The sequence below is a fragment of the Schistocerca nitens genome, chromosome 9 (genome assembly GCF_023898315.1).
Source record: "Schistocerca nitens isolate TAMUIC-IGC-003100 chromosome 9, iqSchNite1.1, whole genome shotgun sequence".
Taxonomy (NCBI): Eukaryota; Metazoa; Arthropoda; class Insecta; order Orthoptera; family Acrididae; genus Schistocerca; species Schistocerca nitens.
The window spans coordinates 15,311,250-15,318,526 of record NC_064622.1 but is presented as its reverse complement, the minus strand read 5'-3'; positions in this window follow the sequence as shown (position 1 = coordinate 15,318,526).

Genomic DNA, 7,277 nt, shown 5'->3' with positions numbered 1-7,277 from the left:
CGATAGGGAGAAGATGCTGTGATATGTAAATGATTAGCTTCTCAGAGCATTCACACAAGGTTGGCGCCGGTGGCGACACCTACAACGTGCTGACATGAGGAAAGTTTCCAACCGATTTCTCATACACAAACAGCAGTTGACCGGCGTTGCCTGGTGAAACGTTGTTGTGATGCCTCGTGTAAGGAGGAGAAATGCGTACCATCACGTATCCGACTTTGATAAAGGTCGGATTGTATGTAGCCTATCGCGATTGCGGTTTATCGTATCGCGACACTGCTGCTCTCGTTGGTCGAGATCCAATAACTGTTAGCAGAATATGGAATCGGTGGGTTCAGGAAGGTTATACGGAACTTCGTGCTCGATCCCAACGGCCTCGTATCACTAGCAGTCGAGATGACAGGCATCTTATCCGCATGGCTGTAACGGATCGTGCAGCCACGTCTCGATCCCTGAGTCAACAGATGGGGACGTTTGCAAGACAACAACCATCTGCACGAACAGTTCGACGACGTTTGCAGCAGCATGGCCTATCAGCTCGGAGACCGTGGCTGCGGTTATCCTTGACGCTGCATCACAGACAGGAGCGCCTGCGATGGTGTACTCAACGACGAACCTGGGTGCACGAATGGCAAAACGTCATTTTTTCGGATGAATCCAGGTTCTGTTTACAGCATCATGATGGTCGCGTCCGTGTTTGGCGAGATCGCGGTGAACGCACATTGGAAGCGTGTATTCGTCATCGCCATACTGGCCTATGACCCGGCGTTATGGTATGGGGTGCCATTGGTTACACCTCTCGGTTACTTCTTGTTCGCATTGACGGCTCTTTGAACAGTGGACGTTACATTTCAGATCTGTTACGACCTGTGGCTCTACCCTTCATTCGATCCCTGCGAAACCCTACATTTGAGCTGGATAATGCACGACCGCATGTTGCAGGTCCTGTACGGGCGTTTCTGGATACAGTAAATGTTCGACTGCTGCCCTGCCCAGCACATTCTCCAGATCTCACACCAAGTGAAAACGTCTGGTCGATGGTGGCCGAACAACTGGCTCGTTACAATACGCCAGTCACTACTGTTGATGAACTGTGGTATCGTGTTGGAGCAGCGTGGGCAGCTGTACCTGTACACGCCATCCAAGCTCTGTTTGACTCAATGCCCAGGCGTATCATGGCCGTTATTACGGCCAGAGGTGGTTGTTCTGGGTACTGATTTCTCAGGATCTATGCACCCAAATTGCATGAAAATGTAATCACATGTCAGTTCTAGTATAATATATTTATCCAATGAATACCCGTTTATCATCTGCATTTCTTCTTGGTGTAGCAATTTTAATGGCCAGTAGTGTAATTTCCGTTGCATTTTCTCTTGGGATAGAGCGATTTTGATGTTGCGATTACACCTTAAATAACACTCTGACCTGATTATGCTGTGTATGTCTCTGTTGTGTGTGTGTTTGAGAGAGAGAGAGAGAGAGAGAGAGAGAGAGAGAGAGAGAGAGAAGAAGAAGAAGTCAGTTGCCGCTCTCCGACCCTCTCCGAACTGTCTCCTGATTGCACGTACAGTGCCACAAGAGCAAATCTGTACCTTGCTGTCGCGGACCTCCGTCACGATCTGGTAGAACAGTTCCGTATTTAAGGGTGGAACGCCAACAAACTGCGTTTTGTTTGTCTGTTTGTTTATTAGATGGCGGTTTTTGGCATATTAGGCCGTCGTCAGGTAACAGCTGACTAACATTCACAGAAACGGTCCTAATAAATCAAACATTTGTTTTTAATAAACGAATGTTAACCACAACAAAACACAATCAGTTTTCTTTTGGCCCTTAAGGAAAGCTATATCAACAAATAGACTGGTGTCCAAAAGTAAAGGATGGATGGAGAGGGTTGTATGACTGCACGACGGCAAGGTCTTCAGCGCCCGCTCAGTAGCGGATTGAGACAGGTGTCAAGAAGAGACTCAGAACAATAAGATAAAACACAACGTAAAACACAGCTAACAAGCGCGGAAAAATATGTCCCTACTCACACCGAAGCGTGTGACAAATCATGCCGCCAGCAGTAAAACATGGACAACACAGGAAAAAAGTGGTAGAGGGAGCTAAAACAATATAGCAGATGGAAGGGGCTGGCTGACCGCAAGGAAGAAATGGAGGAACCAGCCACTCTGCTATACACTAAGACCTCCAGCCTAAAAGTTTTAGGCCAGAGTCCAGACACATCACAAAACTTTAAAACCCGAGACACACACGTCTCATCATTAGCTAGTACACAGGGCAGATCCCCATCAACTCGTGCTTCTGCCCTTGCATCACGGTATAAAATGCAGTCTGTTAAAATGTGCCGGACAGAGATGTGCACACCACAAGCATCACAAAACGGGGGATCCTCCCGCCGTAATAGAAAGCTATGTGTGAGAGGACAGTGCCCGATCCGAAGACGCGTGAGGGTCACTTATTCCCGCCTGAGCAACCGGCAAGAGGAACGCCACGGCCGAGTTGGTGACTTCACCAACCGCAGTTTATTGGCCGTCGCCGCCAGCCATTCTTCCTCCCACAACTCCATGCACTTCTCGTGGAGTGCAGAAATGACAGACGGCAAAGGAACAGGACACTGGACCTGCTCTCTGCAGGCCTCCTTGGCAGCCCGATCGGCCTGTTCATTTCCCCATATTCCTACATGACCAGCCACCCAGCAGAAGGACACCTCCTTACCCCGCCGTTGGAGCAAGTAAAGTTGGCCATATATCAGATGGACCATCTCCTCAGTTGGGTACAGATTCTGTAATGACTGTAAGGCACTAAGAGAATCGGAGCAGAGGAGAAATCGATTGCCCCGAACACGATCCATCCGCTCCAGTGCCAAGTAACGTAGCTCGTTGAAACCAGAAAGTAACTGAGAGAAATACACAATGAGACCAACACAAGTGGCGCTATTACTCAAAGGCAATTATTACACCTAAATCAGCACGCTCCATGATGGTCTCCTGGACATTACAAAAGGTGGGACACGGTTCTCGGTAGGGTGTGTGACCACCACGGACTGTAATGCATGGTCTGCTACTGTTGGCCAGTGGCACTGTTCATCGGGGCTCAATTCGATGCGTGACTCATCAGTGAAGACAATTCTACACCAGTCATTGAGATTCTGAGGCGAAAAAGTGTCTGCAGACGCTCCGGGCAGCGGAGGGATACCAAGGTGGATGTCGCCCGTCATAATACGTGACACCCAGCAGTGATGGTCTGGGGCGCCATATCTTTTCATGGCAGGACCCCTTTCGTGGTCATCCTTAGCACCCTTACACCACAGCGGTACGTCGACGATATTCTACTTTCCCCTTTTGTACCATTTCACGGCAATCCATCCTGGGCTAACATTTCACCAAGATAACTCCCTCACGCGATGAGTGTCTCTCCTGCTTGTCTTCGTAGTTCCCAAACCCTGCCTTGGCCACCAAAGTCGCCGGATCTTTCCCCAACTGAGAATGTTTGGAGCATTATGGCCAGGGCCGTCCGACCAGAGCGGAATTTTGACGATCTAAAGCGCCAGTCGACAGGATTTGGCACGGTGTCCCTTAGAAGGACATCCAACAACCGTATCAAACCATATCAAGCCCAATGACTGCTTGCATAAACGCCAATTTTGTGATGCTCTTTCTCTTGAATAAATCGTGCAATTTTTCTGAAATTTTAATCATTTCTTTGTCAGTACATGTACGTCACATCTACCGATTTCCGTGCCATTCAAATGATTGCTTCTTGGCACGTCTCCCCCTACCCACCCCCACTCCATAGAGTGTACTAAAAGAACATGGACTGGGGAAACGAAGTGAAAGCAGGAAGCCACCTGGTAGAATTTTGCACAGAACATAATTTAATTGTGGCTAATATTTTATTTAAGAGTCATGAAAGGGGACTGTATACGTGCAAGAGACCTGGAGATACGGGAAGGTTTCCCATCGATTATCGGTTGCACTGCCTGAAAAAAGGGTGCTCAGAAAGAGATGAAACGAAATGAAACTTGGTGGCTTGAGACAGTATGACATGTTATTCGAGTGATTACAAAATCTAGTCACGTTTTCATTTAACTTCGTAGCATGAGCCCACCTGTTAGTGTGCCGTCGCACTCTTGCTCGGAATTTTATATAGACCAGTATGTCAATAGAGGAGGACGTTTAAACTCCGTGTACGTATGAAAAGATCTACATTGGAACTACAAGAGACTAGTTACTGCCCGCCATCCATGAGGGGCACGTGTTGATCTCACAGCGGGCTTCTAGACTGAGCCACACACAACTGATTTCATCAAAGTGGCCTGAGGATGGCGTGGACGCAACGCCAAAACTACTAGCGAAGTAAATAAAAAATCTTAAGTACAGCTGGACGAATTTCATTTTAATAAAAACTGTACCAGCTGTGTCCCACCTTCATCCAGTTTAAATATGGATGTGTGAAGATACAAAGAGAAGCGTGAATTCACGTCTGAAGGGCCGCAAAGCACAGAAGCCGTCGAAATGTACGAACCTTGAGATAATTTTAACAGAAAAAAAGGCCATAAAACTTGATAGAATATGGACAGTGGCTCTACAGAATCGATAGATAAGTTTTATATTTGACAGAGGATACTGAAGAGCTACCTCTGACAAGGATTATGTCTGTCGGTGACGTGTAAACTTCGGCCACGACTCTTTTCCAAGGTGCAGCCGTGGACAAAACGAGCGAGACCCCGCCCCTTTTCGTTATGCTGACCCGCACGGCTTTGAAGTCTGCTACACAGCATAACAGGCAAGGCGACGAAGTACTACCAACGTACTATGCACAGGCGTGAAATTGACGAACTATCCGATTTTTCTCAGACTGTTTTCAATCATGTGTATGACTATATTAATGCTGATTAGTGTGTTAAACACAGCACGTAAATATAGGATGTAAATAAAAAAAGAAATTCTAATTAGTATGAACTGTCCTAATAAAAATGAATTTCAGCTTATCGAGATAACATAACTCTTTTAGTAAGACGAAGCACCCCAGATCGTTACGAATTAGCAAAATATTATGCGTATTCGGCTGCAAAACGGTCTGTGTCAACGTTCAGACCAGTCATACTGGATTACTGTTGCTGACCTACCATGAAAGAGTGCAAATTTAGCAATGCGTGAAGATTTATAACGAAATTCAGTTAAAAATCATTCAGTGCCACACGTAAGTTAATGCAATTATTCAGAAGCGGAAAAAGTAATCAGTAACAAGTATGAAATTCTACAAGATCTTCATATTTACATCCATAGAGCGCCGGTACAGAATAAAGGTAGCAGTAAAACGTATTGGGAGTGCGAGAATTCCTTAAAATTGCTTTACTGATAGTCTATCTGCCTCCATCGAGATTAGAACCGAAAACAAACGAGACCTCCCTTGCAGTAGAAACACCTTTCACTACGCTAGCAGACAACTCAGGCAAACAGCCCTCTATTATTATCCCAGACTTGAATAAGCCGGCCATTTCGCAATGAAAATGGCAAAATGATTTGCAGTTTCTGTTGCATAGAGCTTTCTGGACTCGAAAACAAGAATTTTCTAGCTTTATGTCACCGCTTATGTGACAATCATTCGGGATGTTTATCGAAATAACAAAATACTGTGATTAGCGAGTAAATTTAGGTGTTCCTTAAGCTACCTAGCAGTGGGAATGCTCGCACTTCTGAAACGCTGTGGCATTAATACTGGGATTTGAATTACCACTTGTGTGGGCAAATGGAATTTATTTGCATTCCTGTAAACGTGATTTGTATCGAAAGCATAGCTACGAGTAATATGCTGATGTATCGACTGCAACTAGAACATTTCGAATAAATAGTATGGACGGCCCTCATCTTCTGTAACAGTGGTAGCTATTTTCGTTGTTAGGATTTCGTCACCTAAATCGGTAAAAATGGAGTCCTGCTAGTCTCACTTTCTTGACTGTCTGTCTACCCAGCCCTTAAAACCCGTTTTGCTAATTCGTAACAATCTGGGGTACTTTGTCTTACTAAAACAGTTATGTTATCTCGATAAGCTGAAATTCATTTTTACTAGTACAGTTCATAGTAATTAGCGTTTCTTCTTTCATTTACATCCTATATTTACGTGTTGTGTTTAACACACTAATCAGCATTAATATAGTCATACACATGATTGAAAACAGTCTGAGAAAATTCGGGTAGTTCGTCAATTTCGCGCCTGTGCGTAGTATGTTGGTAGCACTTCGTCGCCTTGCCTGTTATGCTGTGTAGCAGACTTTAAAGCTGTGCGGGTCAGCATAACGAAAAGGCGAGGGGTCTGGCTCGTTTTGTCCACGACTGTACGTATTTGTGTCGCTCCTCTACGCCCGAACCTCCAGACAGCAAGAGGCAGCGGAACGGGGATAGCGCCTCTGAAGATATCCAACGCAGCTCTGGGCGAAACGTCGGCAGCGAAAAAGTTTCATGGGCCACGACCGTACGAGGCGGAAGATTCACCGGCAGCTGAGACGGCCGGTCATGAAGGCTTCCACCGCCGACCCGCAGACTCGGCAGTCGCCGGACAAGTGTTTCGATGTCCGGCGCCCGCCGACCGTCCGCTTCCAGCGCCTCCGGACGTTTCGTTTCCGCGCTCTGCGCCACTCCAGCGAGACGGCAAATTTGTTCAGCTGCCGCGGCGCCGCCCCGGGTTCTGAATGGGCAGATGGACAAGGCCGCGCCGCGGCGCTTTGTCGGCGTCTTGCTGTGCTGAGCTGGGCCGGGCCGTCCTTCAGCTCTTCTGCAAGCAGTGACGCGGCCGCGGGTGCGTAATGAAGGCGCGGCGCCGACACACTCCAGTCCGCTCCAGGCACACGTTCCAGCCCGGTGCGCCCCGCGTCCAACCGTTCGCACCTCGTGGCGGCTACTCCAGCTAGCTAGCTTAATGAACGCCGCCCACTCTCGCGAACGCGTCTACGGTTAATGCACTTCCTGTCTTCCCAGTACGCAGCAGTAAAAACGTGTCGGTTGCCAATACGCTAGCTGCGTTGCCTACCTGCAGATGTGACTATTCTCCGAAAATGAGGTTGCTGTATTTCTCATATTAGTGGATTTTTACGTATATTGTCGGAAGAATAACCTCGTATTTAAGGTTTAAAAGGAAACAAAACGCCTTTGTACCAATAGTATTTGTTTACCAGCTGAGATGCGCCTACTTCGCATTTATTTTTTCGATGTGAAAAAAATTTCAACCAAGCCATCTCATCTCGTCCAACGTATTGAAAATATGTTGTCATAAACCAC